The sequence below is a fragment of the Drosophila mojavensis genome, unplaced genomic scaffold (genome assembly GCF_018153725.1).
Source record: "Drosophila mojavensis isolate 15081-1352.22 unplaced genomic scaffold, ASM1815372v1 contig_16, whole genome shotgun sequence".
Classification (NCBI taxonomy): Eukaryota; Metazoa; Arthropoda; class Insecta; order Diptera; family Drosophilidae; genus Drosophila; species Drosophila mojavensis.
The window spans coordinates 1,426,015-1,452,650 of record NW_025318693.1 but is presented as its reverse complement, the minus strand read 5'-3'; the positions used below and the strand labels follow the sequence as shown (position 1 = coordinate 1,452,650).

Genomic DNA, 26,636 nt, shown 5'->3' with positions numbered 1-26,636 from the left:
AATCTCTAAGTTTGCAGTATATGAAGAAAACATAAGAAATCTCTGTTTTTTTGGCGGGTGCAGTAGGTACTCGAATTGCCAAGCGCTTCTCCTTCTACATCTGGTATATATGCGAAATTCCTCTTCAAAACTTTAACAATTCAAACATAAATTCAAAGAATTTGAAGCAAGTCAATGAAAATAATTTTTATACCCTGAACCCATTGAAAATGGGAAATCAGGGTATAATGGTTTTGTGAAAAGTATGTAACAGGCAGAAGGAATCATCGCAGACCCCACAAAGTATATATATTCTTGATCAGCGTGACGAGCTGAGTCGATATAGCCCTGTCCGTCTGTCCGTCCGTCCGTCTGTCCGTCCGTCCCTCCGTCCGTCCGTCCGTATGAGCAAAAGGATCTCAGAAGATATAAGAGCTAGAGAGCTGAAATTTGGCATGCATACTCGTGTATACCATAGGCAGTACGAGTTTGCTTTATTTTTTCGATAACTCATCCGATAACTTTTTTATCGAGAATAATCGAAAAATCGACTTGGTTTTTTCAGCCTAGTTTGAACACTTTTAAACCTGGAGACTTCAAATTTGCGTTGTATATAGAGTTAATAGACACAAAGATTTTGTAATTTACAGATTTTGGATACCACGCCCCCTTCGCTCCCAATTTGCATTTCAAGTACTGCAGACTTGTGCTTTGGAATGTACACACATTTTAACCATATGATTACGCTCTGAAAGTTTCATTAAGATTGTATGTCTACAAAAGAAATTATTCAACAAATAAATTATCATAATATTGCCCACACTGCAGCGCAGCCCAAGCGCAGTCGCTGCTTACTGAGCAGTTAGCAGTTAGCGCGTGCTTATAAGTGCATGTGTATGTATGTGTGCATAAAAGAAGTCCAGAATGATTAGAGTATCAGCTTAGAGGGTTCAGGGTATCTCCTAGTCGAGCAGTCTCGACTGGAGCCTTCTTACTTGTTATTTATTTATTTATTTATTTTTTTTTTTGTGAATCAGAATTTAGTGAAACTAGAATTAAAGATACACATCAAAAACCAGGGACCGCAAATAAGAGCTATGAATAAAAAAAAAAAAAAAAATGTAGGCTCAAAAAAGCCCCAAGAAGGGAGAGGAAACTACACAATTTTTTTTTTTTTTATGGCAAATTCAATAAAAGAATAAACTTTTGTAAAAACATTATTTATTATTATTATTATTATTTAATTATTATAAATAGTTTATATGATAAAAATAAAAATAATTATTGCAGATAATTATATGATAAAAATAAAAATAAAATCATAACTCTTATTTTCAATTCTTATAATGAAAATTAATTTTTTTAATATAAGTGTTGTGGTTGAAATTTTGTTATAAAAATTGAATAATTGAATAAACATCATTACGATTCCTGTCAAAAACTAATACAGCTTATCATTATAATGAACTAAAATGCCACAAAATATACACAGCGAATATAATAAAATATTTTCTAAATTAAAAATAAAACTAAATTCGAATTTCATCCCATGTGAGCTTTAAAACCAACTCAAATATAAATATTTTATTTGCCTATCAAGAGGGTAAAGAGTTTTACTTTTGCTGAGGGAACTAACCTGCGCACTCTCCAAAATATATACCCCACTAGTTACTGGGATATGGCATAGGCTCAGCTGTACTTAAATTTTGTTTTGCTTTTATTTTAAGCGCTGCTAACAGCAACATGAAAATGTACTTTGCCCGATTCTGTATATTACGCTTGATTTTTTATTTATGCATCAATCGGGCGAGCCTAATACGTTACATGGGTGTGCGTAAGCTGCAAAACGAACGATGTGTCGGTGTGTGTGTGTGGGTGTAGGTGTGTAGGTGTCTGGGGGTGTGTGTGTGAGGGATTTTGTAAGCGAAACTTTGCTGCCTAAGCTGAATGCCATAGCCAAATGATGCTCTCTCACACCGTTCAGTAAAATGGAACTAAACTGAAAACTATAATATCATTTTTGTTATTTCTTTTTCAATTCGAGTAGAGCTATTTGAATATATTATGGTTAGCTGGTGTCGGTGTGTTTATACCATTGGCATTAATTTGCCCAATAAGGGCTTTAATAATGAAACCCTTCATTCTCATCATTTTTCATGATTTTAGTTCTAGTCCATTAAAAGATCATTGTGCAATTAAACAAAAACGAATGTCCTGAGCCTGAGCTGGGGCAGCCCGAGCGACACCAGGTGCGAAATGCGCACAAAGGAGCACTTACTTAGCTTGCTTAGCAGCAGCGCAGCTCCTTGTGATGCGCTCGGGAGCAGAGCAATCAATGATGAGCTGAGAAAATGACAAAAAGGATGACTATCAAGTGAGCAGCTAAAGGAGCACAGGATGTCCCGTCCCAGGGCTCAGGCAGAGGCTGTAGGGCTGAGCTCCCGAGTCCCGGGAAGCAGGCCGAGTCCTTCTGGTGCTGTGCATTGCTCTGGTCCTCGGGGGCCGGTCGGACTGGGCCGGGCCGGGCCGGGCCTCTAAGTTGTCACAGTTAATGTTCGCTGCGCAAACATTTTAATAAAAATGTCAGATTATGGCTGCTGACAGGTCGCGTGACACGCTGCCAGCGACAGGCGGCGTCTGCGTCGGTGACGCAGCCTTCAAGTGCTTCTGGCAGGCCTGCACCCGACTGATGTATTTATGATGGGGCTGCGAAGAATCTGAGCGGATGAGCCATGTTCCGCAAATATGTGAAGCACGTTTTGCGATTTTCTGATTTTTTTCATTTTTCGCTTCTCTTCGTTTTTTTTTTTTTTTTTTTTTTTTTTTGGCTGCAAAAACCATTTGCGAGCATTTGCTGCGCATCGGCTTATAGTTTAGTTTATTTGCGTGAAAATATTTAAAGCGGGTTACGCGGCGGTGGAGGCAGCAGCAGCATCAGCAGCATCAGAAATCAACGCATGTAGGCCTCATAATTCTGTCAGCGTCATAAACGCGTCGCCTGACTCAACATGGCGGCTGCATGCGCCTGGAATAATAAACGACTATATCCAATTCGGCCTAAACCCTCAGCCTCAACCGCTCACCGCTGTAACATATGCTCACACACATGCACACACACACACATACGCGCACTCACATACGCATGTAGAGGCAAGCACGCTTTATGTTTTAATTTGATTTGATTTGTGTTGTGCAGGACGCCGTATGTGCAAATATTGTTAAGGCAACCAAATTTGATTTATCACGCGCGACTCGCTGTGCCGCCCTGTGGGGTTAGGCAACCCCAGCCCGTGAGGGGTGGTTGGGCGACAGCATGCCGCGGGCGTCTTAATTGGTTTTGTGCGTGTGTGTGTGTGTGTGTATTTGCAAATTTTGGCCTTGCCATTTTGAACGCCCATGGGGCGACAATTAGCTGCAGTCAATGGGCCATGCCAGGGGAGTGCTGTGGGGAGCTGTTAAGTGCCCACAAGCGACAGCACCAAATAGTTGACAAGACCGAAATGGCAGATTCTGAGGCCATTGCAGTTGGCAAAAAGCAGTTGGCCCGGCCGACAAGCACCAGAGGGCTTAAAAACAGTTCACACTACTTCAACAATTTAACTATTGTCATTTGCATCTGTTCCCATTTAAGTGAATTTCTATAGAGAGCTGAGAAGTGCCTGCTGAGATACCCTAGGCAAATATTATTGAATACTACTTTAGGTAGATGCAAACATTAAATTATAATATTTATTATAATATTAATTTAAAATAAATTTCAATCAAATAAAATAACTAAAAAAAATATTTATTAATCTACCAGCACTAAAAGCATACCTCTTTATAGTTTTATCTATAATTAAATTATTTCTTTTTTTCTTATATAATATATTCAAAAGAAAATAATAATCCAATGTTAAATAGATTCCCACTTTGATTTATTTTTAATCCAATTTGTTTTTTAATTGAAAATAATAATTCAATATTCAACGGATTTCGGATGGAATTTTATAGTTATATTTAGTGTTAATTAAAGTGTATTTTTATAAATTAAATATAATGGGAGCGTAGCATAATAGTCAACCTCGCCCATTGCATCACAGATCTTGTTCTAGATTCAAATTGTATAATAGATTTCGCATATAATTATAGGGTATATTCCAATATGCTAGAGAGGCAGCATCTTGGCCGTTATTTGTGTGTTGGTGTGAACGATGCTTAAGGAACAGAAGAAGAAGAAGAAGAAGCAGAAGTAGTAGGAGCTGGAGCAGAAGGAGCAGCAGGAACAGCAGCTGCTACGACACTTGCCGTTGGCCGCGCTTAGAATTTTACTGCAATTTTAATTATGCAGCAGGCAGTGGCGGCGAGTCGAGAGCTGGCTCAAGGGCGCGATGAGGTCGTCGACGGTCGAAGGGCAGCGACTGGAAATTAATAAAAAACAGCAAAAACTTTGCCTAGTGCATTACGAAATTGTGCTTGCTGCGTGCTGGTGGCGTGGCAGGTGGGCGGGGGGCGGCTGGCAAGTGGAGAAACGGCGGCTGTCAGGCAGCTGCCTTGTGGCTGAAATGCAGCCAGCCCTAACAGCCAACTGCATAAAATGTAACGGGTCAGTCAACGCCGGCTCGCGTCGGGGGCGCGGCCTGGCCTAGCAGCATTCAGAAACAATTTGCTGCAGATTATGAAAATTGCTTAAGAAATTAAATTGCTGCAACGGGTCGCGGCTTGGGGCTGAAGGAGCAATGGGTCTCAGGCCGCGACTGGAGTGGGCGTGGGCCTGGGCCTGGTTCACAATGGGTTGTGGTTGCGTGGGCAACGGCAAATTTACATTTCCATTTGCGGTTTCGGCCAGGTCGACAGACGTGGAAGGGGGTAGGGGCAGGCAGGCAGGCACTGCCTTTGATTTGCCTGGCACGTAGCATAAAGGCAAGTGGGCAAAAGGGATTTTTGCTAGCTGTCGACTTTTTGCGGCGGTTACTAATTCAATTTGCAATAACCGCCGCTCTTGTGGCAGAGCCCGAGAATAAACAACAGCAGCTACAACAACAACGAGAACAAGTTGCCAATGCTCTAATTATGTTGCGTAGAGCGTTTGGTCAGTAAAGCAGCTTAGGACATGAACTTTATTAAAAATATTTGTTCATTCGCCCCGTGCGCAGCACATTTACATACTTTTTTTTTTCAGTTGCGCTGCGAGTGAAATTTTTATGAGTCCTAGGTACGGTTCTGAGGCCTGCTTTGGGGCTCAGAGCACGCGCAGCGCCTATAAACTTCAGCTCGAGTTTTGTGCTTTTTTGTTGACTCGCTGTTGTTTTTTTTTTTTTTTTTTTGTTCAATTAGCATAATAGGCGCACAATGAGCCAGAGCGCGGAGAGGCGACTGATCCTTTTGCCAAATAAATAAATGCATAAATACTTTGTCGAGCATTTGGGGTTACATGAAAAGACTGAAAGAGAGAGGAGCGACTGGCGGAGGGGGTGGGTGCTGGGACAGAGACCCCTCCCGCCCCACTCCACTCACTATAGCATTCATTTTGAAAATGGACAGTAGGCAAGACCATCATTTCCGGTTTGTTTACGCAAATCGAGCACATTTCGCATAATTTCCCATTGCCAATGTGGAAGCTGTGCCTCGCATGCCAAACTTTCTTGCATATCAGCCAAGCGTAGGAATATAATATAAGGATACATAGATATATATGTATAAATTTATATACATACAGATATATACATTTGTATATGCGCAATGTTGTTTTTTTTTTTTTTTTTGGGGGAAATTTTATGAAAATGCTTTGCAAATTGAATGAAAACATATTGACTATGCGATGGCAATGGCGATGACGATGACTATGATGCCGCCGATGAGGTTGAGCATGAGGATGAGGATGTCAACGATGGCGGCAGCAAAGAAAACAACGTCGTTGACGGGAGAGCTGCGAAGAGTTGGAGCAGCAGCAGGAGCAGGAGGTGGGGGAGGTTGTGGAGGTGGAGGGCGATAGGACATCCAGAAGCTGTGAGCATCGAGAGCAAAACGTTTGATGTTAGTACTGCAAATACATGTATATATTTGTGCGTACGTGTATGTATATAAATACCACACACACACACACACACACAGACATACACATACACTTACAGATACTCCAACGTATATTCCATGATATTTGTATTTGTTTGTGTGCGGTGTTTGGCTTGGGGAATTTGGGTTTCAACTTGTGCGCTCTTTTCTTTCCGTTCCTTTTCTTCTCTTTTTTTCTTCTTCTCTCTCTTTTTGAATATGTCTTATTTGAAATTGTTCCTCTGCAATTTGCATGGTTGTTTTTCGTTAAGCACACAACACAATGGGGTCCCATCAGCATCATGCTTACGCATACACCATAATGTGGCCGTGCCGTATGTGGAATTTGATTTTTCAAGCGGCGTCCCGATGATGCCACAAAGCATCGCCACATGAGCTCACGAATGCAAACGTGCGAGACAGTGGCTGTGGATGTGGCTGTGGTTGTGGCAGTGGCAGTTGCACAAACATTGACCCCAATGGCTAATAGACAACATGGCGCATAAATTCCTTGCGCTCTCTGCCTACGCCACGGCCAATTGGTTGCAATATAACAAAGTGCAACGGAGCGAATGCTGAAACTAAAAAAAGGAGGAAAAACGAACAAAACTATGGCAGCAGTAGGTCGGACAGAGGAGCTGGCTAGACCAAACTAGAGCCAGCAGCCAACGAGTCCAGTTGCCGGCGACAAGGGCAAGGATGCAGAAAGCATGCGGGCATAAAAAGAAGAATACAACAAGAACAACAATGGAAAGAGCTTCTTCCCTGCTTATGTAAAACGAAGAGTCACTTTTATGGAATTGTAAAGGAATTTATAGTTTATATCCACGGAAAAAAAAAACAGCATCAAGAACAATGCTAATACGAGAACAAATATGCATTTGCATATTTAAATGCTTGTTAGACTTGGGCATTCTTTCTATACGCCACTGAAAGAAATGGAAATATGAGCTCTGCTGCTGCCATAATACCATAAGTCATAATAAATGTAGTAAGAAAGTAAATACATTTCTGACTTATTCACTTTTAATTTAAAATAAATTTATTTATAAATCAGCAACGATTTTCTTTGTGAAATGTAAACGGTGTTATTAAATACACTGATTTGCTGTGTATTAAAAATTAAATTTGCCAATAGCAGGCTTGTTCAACTTGTTAAGCTGCCAATTAGGTAGTAAAAAGCCTGTTTAAATAATATTAAAAATTAAAAATAAAAAAAAATAAAAAATGATAAAAAAAAACAAAACAAAAAAAAACAATAGCAGGCGCTGAGAAGTAGACTACAGATTTTTTAAACTAGAGTGAATGAGATGAAGTTGCTAAATTTGACTGAAAAACATTTCTATTTATATTACAAAGCCTCTAATGTACTGGAACACTATTCAATTTCTGTTTTGACTATTGAGTTTATAAAATTACATTTCATTATAATAAATAGTCCTTTATATTTATGTTTCTTCATAATGTATTCTCGATTACATAATGGCTTGTCAAGTGTCAAGTGACAAAGCTTCATTGAAAACTGCAGAGTATTCATATTAAGCCAATCAATTCAAATGGAATATGATAATTAATTCAGCTTGAGCGTGCATTGAGCTCTTCTGCTTCTTCTTCTTCTTCTGCCATGTAGCTCAAATGTTGCAAATCAATACAAATTCAATTAGCTGACAGTTGTGTGCGTTTATTCTGCATGATGTCGTAATGAGCAGCATCCACTAACGCTGCCTTCAGCCCCGCAGACTCTACAATAGCTGCTGCTGACTTCCGACTAACAAATTATCAGCCATGGCGCCAAGCTCCTGTTTGGGACGCGTGGTTTGTCTTGGTTTCTTCTTAGTTTTTTATTGTTGTTGATGTTTATTTTGTTGCTTTGGCTGACACATAAATAGATGGCGCACAACAACGTTAAGCAGAGGAAAGCGAATAATGTGCTGCTGCTGGGCGAATAGCAGGGCCTTGACGCTGCCTACACTACGTTTCGGACAGGCTTGCATAATTAAATCAGATCACATTTTAAAATTCCATTTATATTTACCTCTGGTCTGTCTGTCGCAGCGCCTCGTAAATCATGATTAAAAGCTTCGGGCGACACACAGACCAGCCCCGGCCACACAATCCAATCCTTGACTAACAATTCCTGCCATGCCTAACACGTAGCTCACAGAAAAAAAAAAAAGAAAAAAGGACAACAGGCAGCTGAAGCCTCAAATAAAAAGCGCTGCGGCCAGCGGGACGACAAACCAAGCAGCGCTGCTGCTGCTGCTGCCGTTGCTGCTGCTGTTGCTGTTGCTGGCTTTTTTGCAGGCGCTGCTGCTGGTGACTGACTGACGAGGATGCTGCCTGGGCAAGATTCAATTCTGGAGATACAAGTGGCAAACAAGCAGAAGCACAATGCTGAGGCAGTCGCGGCCGCTGAAGTCGAGCCAACGACTGCGGTGACTCACTTCACACATACTCACACACACACATGGGCGAGAAGGAGCAATGGATGGAGATAGAGGCGAGACGAGAAAACTTGATACGGCACTATTTGGTACATATAGTACTATACTCGTGCTTATATGTTGTTTGGGTTGTATATAAGGCAAGATAAATCAAATGTGGCGAGAAATTGCAACAACAACGAGCTGAATCACAACCAGCAGCTGCGCAACAATAACAAGAAGAGTCGCCGTCGCAGCAGTGAAAAAAAAAAAAAAAAAAAACAGCAACAACAGCAAAAAAAGAGAAAAACCAAAATGAAAATAGCAAAGCGAAAATGCGAAAAATTTATCCAATTTGGTAAAAATTTAGGTCACAGCCGGGGACTGTGACTTCGTAGCGTTGCCTGGAAGCGCCACCAAAAACGTCTGCAAAAGCGCAGCTGCCTTTGTCTGTGCAACTGTGTCAGTATGTGTGCATGCAAGTGTGAGACTGTGTGTGTGCGTGTGTGTGTGATTGGAGAGGCCACAGGAAGTGCTCAAGTGCAACAACGGACAGGCGGCAACAGCAAGTGCTAAAGCTATTGTCCTGCCAGCACTCCTTTTCTAGCCGCTCTGTTCAGCTCTCTTGTTCGAGTTGACGTTGTTGCTGTGTGGCATGATAAAGTTTTCGAGATACAGCGCAGATATGCAATGTCCAAAACGGGTCACAGGCTGGAAAGCCCGCTCCGAAATGATTCAGCTGAAGAGGCGATTCACCATTAAAGTGAGCCATGATAAATATGAGCCGCGCGAGTGAGCGAGCGAGCGAGCACTAAGTAACTAAAATATTAAACATAAATATGAACTGACAAGAACTTTGAAGCGGGAGCTGGGAGCTGAGAGTTGAGAGCTTTCCACAGCATCGACCCTAGCCGCATTTAGATTTATATAGACATACTTACACAAATATATATATATATATATATACATGTGTGTGCATGTGAGGATGTATCTATGTCGATGTGTGTTTGTGTGTTTATGTAAAGAGCGAGAGAGAGAGAGAGAGAGAGACACAGACATAAACGTTAATGGCAGCACGGCGCCTCTTGACAGCTAATGGCACATGAAATGAGTAAATTATCACATACCATAAGAGGCCCTCAGCCATCCCGTCCCCTTTATAAGTTGTCTCTGTTGCGCGGCTAATTTGCAGTGTGCTAGCACGCTCCCCAAAGAAAACCAACAAGCCACAACATTGCGTATACGTGATATGAGCATTTTCTACACAGCTGTCTGTTGCCTCGCCCACTCCCCTCGCTGCCGGCACCGTTTGGGGATGCAGTTGCTGCCAGTTGCCAGTTGGCAGATAAGCGAAAAATGCAGCGTAAAAAATTGAACGCATATTTCACAAACACAAATGACAAGCCGTGGTGCTGGCAGTCGCTGCACTCCAAACACACGCCAGCCGTGCCAGCCGTGCAAGCCGTGCCAGCCATACCATTCAGGTAGAGCCAGGTAGCCAGGTAGCTCGGTAACCAGGTTGAAAGCCAGCAGCCAGTTGGCCACCTTTGGCTGTGGGCATGCCAGCAGTCTGTGTGGCATTTTCTGAATTATTTCGCACGATATGAACTTTTGCAACAAGTCTCAATAATTCTCCGGCTGCCAAGATGGGTAATGAAAGAAAAGTAGCCACTTTTCAGCATCCCGTTTACCGACCATCCTGCCATCCTGCCACGGAAGGAGGCGCAACTGTGGCTGAGTCCTTATTTCTCGCCTGTGGCCCGTATTCACTGCGTTACTCTGCATTAAATCAATGAATCGAATGCGCCAGGCGGATGTCAGCAAGTTGCCATTTTGAGAAATTAAAAGTGTCCGCTGCCGTTTTCATTTCCGCTGCCTCTTCCGCTTCCTGTGGTCGCTTAAGAGTACCTCATGCATCCTCTCTCTCTCTCTCTCTCTCTCTCTCTCTCTCTCTGTCTAGACTCTGCTTTAAGCTCAGGTAATTCCCCAAAACGCAGTCCTATTAAAAAAGAACACAGGGCGCTCAAATTGCTTTTGCCAGGCGGTGGGCGGCGCTGCAGAGCACTCGATAATGATGCCCTGGCTATATCATGGACTGGTGCTCTCGGCCACGTTAATAAGCTACCCTAATAACCCAAGGCGACCTGCTGTGGCAAATATGGCTCACTGACTGTTGACGCTGCCACTGGCCCATTGGGAGCCCCTCAAATAGAAATGTGGGCGTGCCAGCTCTTTTACAGTTCGTCAATTTTAATGTGCGGGACTCTCGGGCCGTTCTCGGAAATCGCTGCTGAAAGTAATTCAGTTTTATATTAAAAAGATTTCGCGTTGCCTGATTCTCTTGCCTTCTTACGCTCGCCCACTCCCTCTTGCCGCACTTTCTCTTTTCGCTCATTTTCATTGCGCGGCGCTGAAAAGTAATAAAATAAACAAGTGTCCTGGAAAAAAAGGACGACGAGAGCGTAACAAGGGGCGCGCCGAGAGGACCATGTCGACGGAGACCGACAAAATGGTGTGAAAGTGATTTATATTTTAATTCAAAAATGAATTATTTAGTATACTTTTTAATTCCTTTTGGCTCTGTTAGCCCGTGTGTTTATTTTTCTTTATGGCCAAATCTGAAATTCTGATTACTTTTTATTTGCTTTTATTTTGGAGTTTATTGCATTTGCCACTCCAAACGAAATGCAAATTTCTCGTCTCATTATCGCGCTACATTTAACATGAGTACAGCACCTGCGATCAAGAGACTTGAAAGCTGCTCGTTGACAGTTGGACACCTCCCCAGCACTAACTGCACTCTGACTCCGTAAACAATTTGCCAAGAAGGGCATTCGAAAGCCGGAGGTGGCAACTTATGTAAAATTCTTGTGCTATGCGAAAGTGTTTCTTAAGAGATGCTAGAACTTGATTGTTTATTAAGTCCCTGCGTCTCAAGATTATCGACTTCTCTAATCAACTAGTGGGAATATTTCTATAAAAGTCGTTTAGTACATATGCGATATGCGATTAATCTCCGTTACTATCTCGAGAGACTATTAAGAAGAATAGTTTCAATTCTGAAATTCAAATAAACAAACCGACGTTTGTATGAGAAAAGAATAGACACTACTCCAAGTGCATTGTTAGCTTGGCCCTTCAGCTGCACTCAGACCTTAGGAGTATCTGCAGACTGCTGCCATGTTAGTCAGCAGCAGACATATATTTATATAATATATGTAAATGGAATCTGAAGCTGCTTGCTGTTGGACTCGCTGCTCCATGAATTTGCACAGATCTCGTATATGCCCTTTGTCATACAGAAACATATTATAGTGGGACGAACAGTCGTGTGTGTGTGTTTGTGTGTGTGTGTGTGTGTGTGTGTAAGTGCCAGTAAAATTGACACTAAATTTAAGCGGGGGCGGCAACTGCAACTGATTATTATGAGTACATAAGCAGCCGGCTGAGCTGTGGAGGGGGCAGGGAGTCGGTGGAGCTGACGTTATACAACAGGAGGCCGCGAGCAAAAGTCAAGTGCAGAAAACAAAAAGAAGCCAAACTGCTGGCAGAATTTGCAATGACTGCCAGACAACAGTGAAAAAATTTGAATATAAAATGCGTTATGTGGTAAGGGACAGGCGAAGCTCGCTGCAACAAGCTGCGACAGCGGAGGCAACGGAGGCGACCGAGGCGACTGAGGCGACTGAGGCGGACAACCAGCAGCACGACAATGGCCAGATCCTGCGGCAACAATGAAATTGCGTATGTAAATTTGATGTCGTTACCAGCGGCTTCGGCAGCATTGCTGAAATAATTAAAGTGGAATGCGCCATGGCAAAAAAAAAAAAAAAAAAAAAAAGAACAGAACTGAAAAACAAGTAAAGCAAAAATAGTAGAAAATTCACCGAGGATGGCCGCAGTATAAGTTGCAGTTGCCCCTCCATCCCATTCGTGTTGTGTCTTCTCTGCATGCCATCTCCTCTCCGTTCGGCTGGCATGGCTTGGTAGCTTTTTGCTTCAGCTACCCACTTGTCCGACCGTATGCAAAGCAGCTGCAACAGCTGCTCTGACTCCTATTCGCATTGCAAATGCAACAACGACTCGACTGCGACACTGACGGTGATGCTGACGCTGACGCTGACTCTGAGTGCAACTTGTCAAAAAATGTCGCAACAACCGTGGCAGTGGCAGGCAACACAGCATAAAGAATGAAAACGCTTTGCTTTGGCATAAATATGAGTGCCATCAAATTAATATGCGCCGCATATGGCTGACGATTTTGTGGTACAACATGTTAAGTGCATGCAAAGGCGGATACAGCTGCTGCTGCTGCTACTACTGCTGCAACAGCTGCTGCTGCTGCTGCTGCTGCTGCTTTGAGACACTTGCATAATGCCAGCAGCAACGCCTCAGGATGACTCTTGAGCATCTTGGCTGCTTTTTCACACTCCTTGAGTGACAGGGACAGTCGCCAGGCACTGACTTGAGTTATGATACTTAGCTGCAGCCGTGCCGCTGCAGCGATAGCACTTTCAAAGCAACGCATCTGGGGAAGTGTCCACGTTTCATTATGTTGGCGCCTCAGCCAGCCAGCTCCCGCCACTGTCCGCGGAGCAAAGCTTTTACTGAAATTGTCTGTGGCATCCGAAAGGCATCCGCACCCTCACACATGTTGCACTGTCACCTCAAGTGGCGGCAGTTGCTGCAGCAGCCATCAGTGGGCAACTTTAAGTCGCCTCATAGCCTGTCTCCGCTATCTTTGTCACCTGTGCCCTCTGTCAATTTCCCAAATGGGTCTCCCGCAATTCCGGTTGCCCGTGCTTTGGCGGCTTCTGTTGATCATCCCAAAGTCATTTTACAGCAAATGCTCTTTCCGACAGCTTGGCAACTTTTTATTGCCAGCGAATACTTAACAAAGTTGAACATGTTCATATAGAAACTGTACTAGATGATTTATAGATGATAAGAGCAATCGATAAACAAAGTATTTATCTTGAACACCTTTTTTATACAACACAGTTTTATTCATATACTGGTAATTTTTAAGCCTATATTTAATACACTATCTATCTACGAATGCCATACAGGCAGGGTATCTAATTTTCGGCATTCTGATGTACACCCTTTTCACTTTGTGCTTACGATTTTTGTCATTTGCGCCGCTTGGCAACCTTCACGGAAAAACAAACGCCCAGCTGTCAAACGTGCCATACATAGATAAAAGATGAAATGAGAAGCTTACAATAATAGAAACCTATAAAGATGAGCTCGACATCGAAGCACTTATAAGTTATGAATGATTTCTCTTTAGCTAGAATCGAATTGATATCGTCAATTAATGCCGCAGAATGATGCTCTATCGCTCGCTGGCACAAGTTGCGCCAGGTTAATGGAATGTGAAATTTGTTGACAAAAACGCGTGAAAATTGTGCTCGATAGTATAAATTTGCGTGGGGCGCGTTTGGCAGCTGTTGATGCGGCCGTCCAATGGTTCAGTGGCTTGCTTTTTGGCAGGGCAACGGGCCATAAGCGTAGAGCAGCGCTGAGCGTCCTGCCAGACACGCATTTATCCGGTCAAAGGGGCGTGTCTATGGCCAAAAGCATATTAGCCACGCATCACTGAGCAGCCGTCTCGAATGCTGCCTGGAAAAAGCAGCTGCTGTCCCATTTGATTAGAGTTTAGTTCGGGTTTAAAAGGATATATTGATAAAGGCATTGCTACAGCACTTGTCAGTGCGATTGTGCGTGTACGTGCGTGTGTGTGTGTGTCCGTGTGTATGTCTGATTATGTGTGTAAAGGTGCGTTGTGTTCATGGAGTCAAAGGTTCGCTTTGACTTGCAATTAATTTGCTTTGTTTTTTGCACTTGACTGCGCTTGGACAGACTTACAAGCTGCCAGGCAGATAGATAGAAGGAGAATAAACAGAGCGAAAGGAGACAGAGAGAGACAGAGAGAGAAAGAGTGAGAGTGAGAGAGAGAGGGAGAGGGAGAAAAAAGGTTGGCTGGGGGCTATGTAGCGGCAATTGGGCATTTTGCCGAACCATAAATTATTTTACTAAGCCACTTTGGCTTGCCCTTCGGCACGCCCCAAGTTATGTGAATTATTTTGCGAAAGTTAATTTCAGGCAATAAATTCAAAATCGCGTTGCCAACAATTCATGTTTCATCTGAATTTCTGCACTCGACGAGTTGAGGGGTTTTGTTTTATGGGCCTGTTGTTGTTATGCTGACCGTGTAATTAGTTGTGTGTGTGTGTGTACGTGCGTACAGTGCCAGCCAAAAAGTATGCAACACAATTACAATTTCAGCAGGTGATTAAATGCGCTATAATTGTTTTCGCTGTGCTGTTATTGTTGTTGTTGTTGTTGCTGTTGCCTCGCTTCGCTAATGGTCGCAATTAGCTGGCCAACCTCTGGCGTAAAGGAGGGTCGGCCTGGGGGCGTGCCTCTAATTTATGCTTTCGTGTCTTACAGCAATTTGTTGCTGCCATCGTCAGTGGCAACATTTAAATAAAATCAACTCTCCGCTTGCCAATAAAACTTTACACTCAAAACGATAATTGGCCGCATTTGTCGTCCCTGCCACTTGACTTTGTCTCCAGTCGTCTGCGGCGCCCCGTCGTGTGTGTTTGTGTTGGCGTCTGTGTTTACTCTGGCCGCCACTTGGGGCATCAATAAAAATCTCTTGATAAATGTCCAATTTAATTTTGGTCTTTTACTTATCTTTCGCCTGGCATGGCCCGGCCAGGCTCAGCTCTCTTTGCCAAAGACTGCTGCTTGATGCTGCCATCTCTGCCGATTCCTGTTCCTGCCTCCGCCCCCACATGGATTTCATTTCTTTTATGTGTACACTCAGTTTTTTCCGCCTCTTTGTCGCTCTGGTTCTATTCCCTTTTGCAGCTTCATTTCTCACTTTGGTGGCTTCTTATGCTCTGTAATCATGATATGGCCCAAATTGGGCATATTTGTGCACACTAATGCTCTATCACAATCGCACTCAACAGACAGTTGAGCTCATGTATATTCTGAAATAGTTCTGAAATATATTATATACTTTGATTTTATTTTATAGAAGAATTAAAGCAACTGCTTAAAGTAGAAACATAACAATATGAACTATAGAGAATACGTAACAGAAAAGAGTACAGATATGGCAGATAAATGAATAGAGAGGAGAGTTTTGGATTGTATATAGATATACAACATAAGAGCGGTTACTTTGAAAAAAAAAAAAAAAAAAGAATATGAGAAAATAAGATCAGTTATCGAAAAGTTTAAGAATTGTGTATGTAAAGCTTATCTCGAACCAATTTTCAGAACTGTTTCCCAGTAGATCTGACAGTCCCTTAACAGAAAATAAATAAAACCCAACGTAGACTGAAGTTCAAATATTTACTTATCATTGAAACTTAATTAGGAAAAGTGAGGATATCTAATTGTAAGCATATCAGAAAGTTGAGCAAAGCAAGACTGCAATTTATTTTTACTTGTCTTCGTAGCATCAATTCAAACGCATTCTTGCTATGTGCAATACATATATATTTAGTTTTTTTCTTTCTCCGGCAAAGTCAAGCATTTTATTTCTCTTTTTGAGTTCAGTTGCGCTTTAAAGTCAATTTAATTTGTCTTACCATCTTTACTTACAGACTTTGCCGCCAGCAGCCGGCGTCTGGCGCCGGAACTGTCTAACGGGTAAGAAATATGCTCCGGCTCTGATTTAATTGAACTAGCGCCATTCGCTCCGGGCAGAGGAGTGAAGAGAGAACATGGCCAAGACGTGGCCAGCAGCTGCATTCCACTTTCCATTTTTCTGGCATATTTTAGGTGCGGTGGCTTATTAAACAGCAGTTGACACTGGATATCGTGCTGGAGCTGCTCCGCCTGGGCTAATGGCGGCCATATGTGGCCCGAACGGGGACGGGCAAATATTGTCTCATTTTGTATGCTGTGCCACCAAGGCCAAAATCAATAAATCAAAGCCAGGCAGGCTGGCGGGCAAGCCGTCTGGCGCTAAGGCAGGTTCTTCAAGGCAATGTCTCGCATATCGCACGCCGGCGCGTGCCACGGCCACAGCTGGGGCAGGCGACACATTTGCGTGCTGCAATGCAAACAATGCCCCACCGCCCACATCCACATCCACATCCCCTATGAATCTGCTCCTGCTCCACCAGCATTAGCAACCGGGTCTGCCTGGCTGGCTGGCCACGCTCACTCACGCCAAGGTCATGTGCCGACACGTTTGTTGCGCTATCGCAGCGCACTTCTGATAGCAGGCCCAGAGGATGCCTGCGTTGCCCTCGTCTCCCTCGTTGCCTTCGCCTGGCAACAGGTTGGGAACGCCCCATGGACAGGCAAAGCAGTGCACATTGGCCAATACGATCTAAATGATGCATGTATGCCTGATGCATGCTTGTATGCGTGTGCATGTGTGTGTGCGTGTGTGTGTGTGCTTGGGCCAGCACACCACAGTAGCAAATACGCACAGGCCCTAACTTTAAGCAGCTCAAAAGTTTTGCGTTTTAAGGGCTTAGCCCTCAACTCAGTCCCAGTGCCCGCACAGAGCAATCCAACTCAATCCCAGAGACCCTAGAGTACGGGTCTGCTGCTTTTTATGCTACGCGCTGTGGGCTTAAAAAGCAATTCCGCAACTGTTTTTGCAATGGCGCACACCATGACGACATGTGTGCTTCTGCTTCTACCAATACCACTCTCATGTGTGTATGTGTGTGTGTGTGAATGTGTAAGTGTGTGTTAAGGCCCCTCCCATGTGGAGTCCTCATGCCGAGCCCCTTGGGCTGGCAACAAAGCTAGCTAGAGCAATGCCAACAATGCTGTCGTTATCGTCGTTTTCACTTCAATTAAAAGTTGGCAACTTTTCTTGCCTGGTTTACCTAGACGGCACTTTTGCTGCTTCTGCTTCTGCTGCTGCTACTGTTGTTGGCTGCCGCTGCTGCTGCTGCTGCTCCAATTGCTATTATGCAGATTCGTATGGCTGATTACCAAATTACAAACTGTAATGGCAGCAATTGTTTTGTGTATGGCTGGCATATGGCATGCCAACGACAAGTAGGCCGCCAATTGTCACAGTAAACAAACAAACAAAAAGAAAAAAAAAAAAAACAACGAAAATCGGAGTAAAATGCTGCTAAATGCAGTCAGGGGACGACACGAAACCAAGTGCACTTTGCCAAGTATATGCCACATGCAACCTGCAACATGCAACATGCAACACGCTACATGCAGCACAAGTAGTTGACACACTCCCACAGAGAAGGTCACTTTGTTCACTAAAGTCTCTCGCTTGTTTAAAGCACGTATGCGCCACGTGGGCCCAACGACTTCCGTGCCATTTACGCACCACCGCGTTGCTTGGCTCGCTGCCCACCGCCTTCTGTCGTTGCCGTTGCCGTTGCCATTGCTGTTGGCTTCTGGCTGCTGGCTGTAGCCTGCTTGACTGTCAGGAATTTCCGCGAACGTTAATTGCGACAAGCCAACACTGGCTTCTGAGCAAAAACGACAAAGGAATACCTTTTTCTGTCTGCTCCTTCATTACACCTTTTGTGCGATGCTGCACAAACGAAGGGGCGCACAATACTCTTTCTATTGACTGTGCTGCACTGCAAAAGGCATTCCAGAGCACAATTTACAGGACAGCCCCAAAGAAACGCTCCACTCGCTGAGTAAACTGGAATAGCAAAGCGTATGCATTCATTTTAAATATTGAATCTTATCTTAAATATATATTTCAATCTGAATATGTATATGCAAATAAGGGTATTCGAAATTTGATCAGCCGAATAAATTCCTGAATATCTTAGAGTTTTGCCGTGTTGTTAGCAGTCGAAACCACAACAGCGGCAATACCTGCCCCGCTCTGCAATTGCATTGCTCTGGGAGAGAGGTTGGGGACCCATTTTATCGGCATGCCACTGAAGTTTGTCGCCTTCGCTTCAGCTCCTTCCCATTCAAGAGATTTCCCATGTACGTATATATTATAAGTACATACATAGCGATATATATATATGTATGTATATATTTAGCGCCTTGCTTTTTTCCATCGTGTCATTAAAATTGATTTTGCAGCAGACAGCCAAAGGAGTTGAGGTGGGCGAAGCAACCAACCAACCACTCGCTGTTAGCTTTTCTATTTGCCAAACGACAAAGAATTTGCTAAATTGCTTTTCCGCTTGCGGCACACACCTTGCCGCAGCCACAATTGTTGGCAGTGCGTTTGGCTTTGCAATTAGTTTTTGCCTTTGGCCGCAACTAAATGTTGCATTGACTGTTTACCACACAAAAGAAAAGCAGAAAGGAGAAACAGAGAGAGAGAGAGAGAGAGAGAGAGATTGAAAGAAATTGTTAAGGAATAGAAAGGGAAACCCGAATGAGAATTGAGGATATTCACACGCAACATTCTTTTCGATTCCATTGTGTGCGTCAAGTTATAGTTGCAACTTTGGAAACTGTAGCAAAAGCGATTAAAAGTCCCATAAAAACCTGAGCCCATTAATAGCGCAATAATATTATCAGCTTATGTTCGATGCCATGCACACAATCACATAATCGCACAGGAAGAGGAAACAGGAACTCCTACATGGCGTCTGCGGCAGACGTAGGCTCACACATACTCGGATCAACAGCAGGAGCGGGGGATGGGCAGAAACTAAACTTTGTCTCTTGTATTTTCATTAACATTTATTGGTTTTTTACTTATACTTCCGAGAATCATAACTCGACTGTGCTGGATGGAGGCCTTGGCGGTCTATACTAAGTCAGTGCAAGTCTGCGGGCTAAGGGAAGCCGAGCCACAATATTTTCGGGTCGTATCAGCGTAATCATAAAATAACGTTAATGACGGCAACAAGGTCGTAAAATCAAAATTTCTGCTATTTCAACGCTGAAACCCGCTGCGGTCGACGCGGGCTGCGCTTGGCGTCGCTTGTGCTGGAAACTTTGTTACATTGTTGATGCGAGCTTTGATGGGCTGCCCGGGCTGGGGCTGGCTGGGCTGATGAGGGCATCAGTGCTGGCAACGGGATTGCCGGCCCTGATCCGCCCAGCTCGCTTATCGAAGACAACAATGTGAGGTGCGCGTAGAATCAAAAGTATTTAATTACTTTAAAGCAAGGCTGCGGTCAATCTTCATATGCTTAAATATTATATTTCATATTCCGCACCATCTCTTCTCAGCAAACAGAAATGGCTTTCAAGTGAATTTGATTCAGATATTGTAGAAATATTGAATAGACGCTGCGCTCACCTAGAATAAAATCCGCATTTAAACTGGATTTATTTAAGCACCAGCGATTTCGGGTTATTTAAATAAATTTTACATTCAATATACTTGTAAATTTTATATTATGCGCTGCCAAAGCAACCAGCATGAGTGAGTTCTTTCTCTGTGCATGTGTGTGTGTACGTATGTGGGTGTGTGTGTGTGTATTTTTGTGTGCGCTGTGGGCCGTGCAGGATTTTAAATATTCATTAGACAAGCGGCAGCTGGCTGAATGGCTGCCTGGCTGCCTGGCTGCCTGGCTGCCTGGCTGCCTGGCTAACGTGGCGCAAAAGACAATCTGAGAAACCCTTTGCTTCTGACGTCAACGTCATGCTGGCAGCCTCAGCAGTGCTTGCCTAGTAAAAAACGGCATTTGAAACTAATTTCAATCACCCCAAAATTTGAGCCGCTATGATGCGATTCAATGGCCATCGAAAATTGTAAATTGAATAGCGCAATCATCAAAGATATGTGGATGGATGGTTGGATGGATGGATGGGTGGCTTGACAAACCAAAATTCAATGAATTTCCACAAAGAGTTTTGGCTATTTTGTGGTCCATTGTGAGCCGGGTTTATTGCCTGACTAAGGGTTTATATATCACGCGTTCAGATTTTATCACTCAAGCGTTAAAATGTCGTAAATGTCTGTGTCATTCTGTGTGCGGCCTAAGTAAATCAGCATAAAACTTAACTAAATGAAGACAATCAAAATGCGACCGAGCCCTGAATTGCATATGTCAATTTCGACATCCGCCTGGCCAATAGAGAGCTACAGAATTGAGTTACATAGCTGGTAGCACTTGTTTGTCCTGTCGTCAAAGCCGCTCAGCCCGGCTGCGGTTGCCTGCCAAATTATGCTATGCTTAGAGTTTGCCTTTTGCCCTCATTCCCTCAGCAGGTCGTATTTGCAGCAAAAGGCAGCAGCGAAAGGCAGCAGAAACGAGAGCAACAACAATGGCAAAGCAATATGGTAAACTATATAAAAATTTGCCAGGGCACCGCCCCAGTGGCCCAGCGGCCAGGCCGATGGACAAAAGGTCAGAGAAACAACAAGAGCAACAACAGCAACAACAGCAACAACAGAAACAACAGCAGCAACAGCAACAAAGGCAACAAGAACTACAGCAACGCCATAGTCATTCTCGTCATTGTGCTGGGCCTGGTCAAGTGGCTGCCTGTCTGACGGGCCAGCCGACTGGACTGGACTGGACTGAACTGTACAGGCCGGACGGGCCAGACGGGCTGGACAACATTTTCAGCCACGAGCAGCACAGCAGCAGGCACAGCAACAATAAAGTCTTTTACTATCCTAATAAAAGACAAACAAAGGACTCTTGGTGATGATTCCGTTGCTGCGTCTGTTGTTGCTGCCGGGACCATTCTCGTATCGCAATTTTCATTATTTTATTTGCCTATAAACGAAGCCATATTTTTGCAAGTGTATGTACCCAACATGGATAAAACTGTTTCTATAAATCTATGGAGTGTGCCTCCCTCACACTCAAACACACACACCCACACACCCACACTCACACACAAACACACTAATACTTAGAGAACTTGTGACAGCATTCGTTTATTCGCCTACGTTCCACACACGCACACACACACACACACAGTTTGAAGCAAAAGTAAGTAATTAAAAATGTCATAAAATGGGCGTGTGTATTCTCTTTAGGAAATGAGAGAGAGAGAGAGAGAGCAGAGAATCAATGCCGACAGAGCGGGGCCAAAAAACGATGTCAGTCCATTGTCTGTCGGTTGGTCTGTCGGCTGCTCGATTCCGCCAGTGGCTGGGTCAGTCGTGGTCAGGCTTTCCACTTTAAACGATAAACATGTCCGTTGACAACAACAAACACAGCTTGTAAGCAATTAAGACGGCGTATCGACTCGCCTGCTGCCGCTTTCTGTCTGCGTGTGTCGAAGATAGCACATGTAACAGCAAGTGGTAGTAGTATCTCTATAAATATATAAATATGTGCTCATTTGTCTGCATATTTATGTATGTTGTTGTTCGCTTGTATACATGCTCCATCACAGTCTGACCGAAGCCCTTCCACTTGTTCGGACAACGGCAATAATGTTGGCACTCCTGACGACGTCATTACAGCTGCCTCACTTGCTGCCTGCTCCCAAAACAAGTCTTCTCACTAAAAAGCATATGAATAACGTTTTTAGTATGCAAGTTGGAAATACTAAATATTTATTAAAATATTCACTGAATTGGAAATCTAAATTCCCTATGCTACTAAGTGCCATGCATTTCAAAAGTCATAAATAAACGAGGTGCGCTTTTTAAGCTCTAGCTGTGGAAATTACATTGAATGCAAAAATTCAGCTCAAACTAGACGCTGCAATATGCATAGAACCGAGAATTACTCAATAGGAGCTCCATTTAGTGGGAATTTACTTTTAATTGCATAGCTGAATATGGCTTATATTGATATATCCTGCATCCTGTTGTTAACATACAAAAATTATATTGCTATTTCGGAAAGGCTGACAATCTTATGTTTCAAGCATTTTCTACTTATATCCTGAACCCATTTTCAATGGGAAATCAGGGTATAATGCTTTTGTTAAAAGTATATATATTCTTGATCACGGCGATGAGCTGAGTCGATTTAGCCCTGTCCGTCTGTCTGTCCGTCCGTCCGTCCGTATGAATGCGTCGACCTCAGAAAATAAAAGAGCTAGAGGCTTGACTTTTCCCCTGGGTCCGTGTATATCACGCGTTTATCGAGTTGTTCTCCCAAAACTACTCCCGATATTTTATTATCGATTAAAAACCTTATCCAAAACTAGGTATTTAATTATATCTACTACACCTTTAGAGCTACAGTCTCCAAACCTTAATATAGACTTGTATGTATTTTATATAATTTCGAGTTTTGTTGTAATTAAACTCCCACCCCTATATCCATCACTCTTGTAATAAAAATATTTATTTAAAATATTCATATATACAATTAGAGATAAAACTCTAGATCTAAATATTCTCATTCAATATTAGACCAATAAACATATTTATATCTTAAATAAACTTTTCTAAACGCTCACTTAAAGACTATCAAAATAACCTCAAGGTTGTAACTGTTATCAAAAATTAAAAAGCAATACAATTTGATGTTCCAATTAACAGCTATTTCAATCGTGCCCAAACATTCAATTATTGTCTGGACTCCGTTTTAGTTATTGTTGAGCTCAACCGCTTTCGTTTATATTTGCATATTTTAATTGAACAAATTTGCTTAATATTTATATATGTGAAAAATGAAAATCGGTCAATGCGTTCCACAATATAAACCGATTTTTGGGGTCTTTTCACATTTTTTCTGCTCTGCGCACAAATGTTTATGGGCTGCAAATTGAGGTCGTCAGCAATGTGTGTCTGTGTGTGTGTGACTATTTTCTGTATATATATGCATATGTATGTGCATGTGTATAGCTTCCTATATATGTATGTATGTGTGCCCGGCAACATTTGGCTTACGGGTGAAGTGCTTGCCCAGATGCCTGGCTGTTGCCTGAATCGCTAAATGTTTGGCGACAAGCAGAGAAAGGCAAAAAAGAATTTCTCTGCAGCTATACACAGCATGTGTGTGCGAGAGAGAGAGAGAGAGAGTGTGTGTGTATGAGTGTGTGAGTGTATTTGTCTTGCGATTGTTTTGCTGAAGTTGCGCTGTGTTAATGAAATGCGTTGCGCTTGAGTTTTTAGCTGGCACAAAGCAACATGCAACTGGCGGCTGCCGAGGCCGAGCGCCATATTTTTCGTATGTCCCATCCTCCCTGCTCGAGTCCCTCGCGTCCCGCCCACTTGGCGAATGTAATTAAATGCAGCACAAAACTACTGCTAGCTGTTGCAGCATTTATGTACAAGTGTGTTCACGCACACACACACACACACACACACACGCACACACATACGAGCGCACACAGCATTTTTAAAGTATTATGTATGTAGCTTCTATATTTTTTTGTTTTTTTCTTCTCTGAGCATTTTGACCTAAAATTTCCGTAGTCGTAATCGTAGTCACAGTCGCAGTCACAGTCGCAGTCACAGTCGCAGTCGCAGTCGCAGTCGTAGCCGCAGCCACAGTCGCTGTAATGTCAAGTATGTTGAGAGCAACGCAGCCAGCGCCAAGTTAAAAATCAGGGTTTTTATGTCGCATATGCGGCAATTAGGCGCTCTCTGTGTAAAAGTTAGCGTATGTGCGCGTTGCATGTACCACAAAATACCTACAACAAAAGCAATTGCGGGTAATCAAGTAATGCTCATTTGGCAATCAAGGAAAAATGCCACACAACAGCGAGCGGAAGACAGTTCACCAGAGCAAAAGATAGAGTGAGATGGAGAGAGAGAAGTGGAGAGAAGCAGTTGGAAGGGGTCGCACACGTCAAATGTGACATGTTAATTCTGTAAAAGCAAACAGGGAACAGAATGGTTGCTCCTTTGGCCACGCTCCCGACCCTTCGAGTTGACTGATTGAAGTGCGACGCCCCAGCGATAAGCACATTTAACTGTGCAAACGTGACGCAGCGGCGCTGCCTTTTATTTTCGTTTCCACAAATCCTATTAAAAATCGTAAATGCGTAAAAGGTGCGACACTTGAGCGCCATCCGCATGTAACTGAGTGTGTGGGTGGTTTTGTGTGTGTGTGTTTGTGTGTGTGTGGCTGCCAAATTGTGGCTTTACTGCACTTGAAAGTGAAACAGGGCTCAAATTTGATAAATTCAAGTATATGTTCCGTTACGTATACCCTAAACCTTACTGGCAGATACCCTTTAAATGGGTGTGAGGAAGAGAGAGTAGTTTAACATCATGTCACTTGGGTTGCATACTCTAAAAAAATAATAATATTATATATCTCGCACAGTACCAAGAAACTAAAATGTATATATAAATTATAATTTAACCCTTTATATGGCCTTATATGGCCTTATTGCATATCTGCAACATTCGCTGAATTTTTTATTTTTTAATTATTTTACATTTATTTTATTTTATTTATTTTTATTTTATTTATTTATTTATTTATTTATTTATTTTTTAATTTAATACTCTAATTGAAAAGGTAGTTTTTATATTTGTATACTACCATTTATAAATTACCATTTCCACTTTTATTTATTTTAATTATTTTAAGTTGAAAAAAAAAAAATGAATTTTTGTAAATATCAAGTTAAAATTTGCTTAGACCAAGATGGTTTGATGGTTAGTTTACAAAGTTTTATATTCAAATGATGGCATACGGCAAAAGTAAAGGATAGTATTTTGAGCATGTCAACATCTTCGATTGAAGCTGCCGAGTCAGACTGTTTTTAGATTTGCACATTTTCGGATTCTAGGGTAGAACGAAATAAAGCTGTCAATGTGGGTATATTTGAATACGAAAATGATAAAGCCTCATATAAGGTTTAGGCAGCTCGTAAAAAATTAATGAAGGGAATTATTTAATAATAAGCGAGGGTGAAAAATTGAATTTATGTATGGAAATTAAATGAAGAAAGTAATGATATTATTTTACAGACTTTAAGAAGAACACCAGAGTCTTATCAAATTGTGAGCAAAGTATTTCGATTCAGGCAGCATCTGAAAGTATAGCAAACTTTGAAATCTTTCGAAACAATTTATCATCTATGAATACTTTGTACTTCATCAGATCTGAAACGACTTATTGTGCTGGCCTCTTGTATTTATTTTAATTTATTTGCCATTCGGGCGCCCTGCTAAAGGCTAAGTGAGTTGCCCTGTTCAAAATACAAACTTTTTGCTATGCTTTGCTTTGCTTTGTGAAAAGCGCAAGGAGAAGTCGAAGAAGGAGAAGAAGAAGAGCGGCAACAACAAAATCAACAATAATAGCAACAACAACAAAAAGCAAACATTTAGGCTGCCAGTTTAGCTCGTGTGAGTTTTGTGCTGAGCAACAGCAGCAGCAGCAGCAGCAGGAGGAGCAGGAGGAGTAGTGGCGGCGGCAGCGGCAGCGGCAGCGGCAGCGGCAGCCTGTCAAAAAGTTACTTATTTTCTTTTAACAACTTGCATGAGACTTTTTGCTGCTTGCAGCACGCATCCTTGTCGACGCCGTCCTGATTGCTGGGTCTGTGCGATGTTTACATTGCTTTTGCTTTTGATAAGGTTAATCAAAAGTTTTTTAATCCATTCTGCATACAGGCAAACATAGACCAACACACACACGAAACATATATACATATACATATATTTACCTATATATATATATAGAGGCAGGCAGACAGCGGGAAAGGGATCATCAGCCTCGTGTGTGCTCATTATCCTGCCCAGTCCTGCTTGGTCCTGCCCTCTTCACGCTCTCAGTCACTTTGAGCTCGCGGCAAAGCTTCGGCGCTGTAAAGTGAATTTCATTAATTTAAAATTAGTTCTATATATGTATGTACGTACGTACGTTTAAGCGTACGCATGCTGTTAAAGCTTTCGGTTAACGAATGCTGCGCACGTTATATCCAGCGAGTGCCTCGACCGCTAAGCCATGGCTGTTTAAAAATCGCATAATTTATGCACCAAAGTTCAACAAAATCAATTTGGCCACATTCAGCACAAAACTTTGCAATTAAGCTCCGAAAGACATTTGGCAAAGCGAGCAGCCAGCGCGGAGCGAAAGGCTGCCGGCCCACCTGCCAGGTGCAAGCATCGCAACTTTCACGATAACTTTAAATCATCTAATTATGAGTCCGCCATTGGGGCTGGCAAGCAAAACCAACAACAATGGCAACAACAGCAGCGGCAGGAGCAGAATTATCGGCGGCCACTGCTAGCAGCATTTAATTTCCGCTGCCTGCCCACTGCTGCGTACCGCTCCCCCCCACCCTCAGTCTACTCAGTTTACGAACTGACACTTTACTTCATTTCTGCTGACTGGAATTAATGGCTTTTGTTGGCATAGTTTTGGCGCATGAAGTTCGACT

At 42.8% G+C, this 26,636-nt stretch overlaps 1 protein-coding gene across 1 annotated transcript in view; it reads left to right on the top strand.

Annotated features, from left to right (window-relative positions):
* The window catches only part of LOC6573760, a 63,838-nt gene that overhangs the window by 14,115 nt on the left and 23,087 nt on the right, over positions 1-26,636 (top strand). Inside the window, exon 2 of the mRNA XM_001999783.4 lies at positions 16,064-16,109. The gene's annotated coding sequence lies outside the window, so the exon portion shown is untranslated. The remainder of the gene's footprint in view (positions 1-16,063; positions 16,110-26,636) is intronic.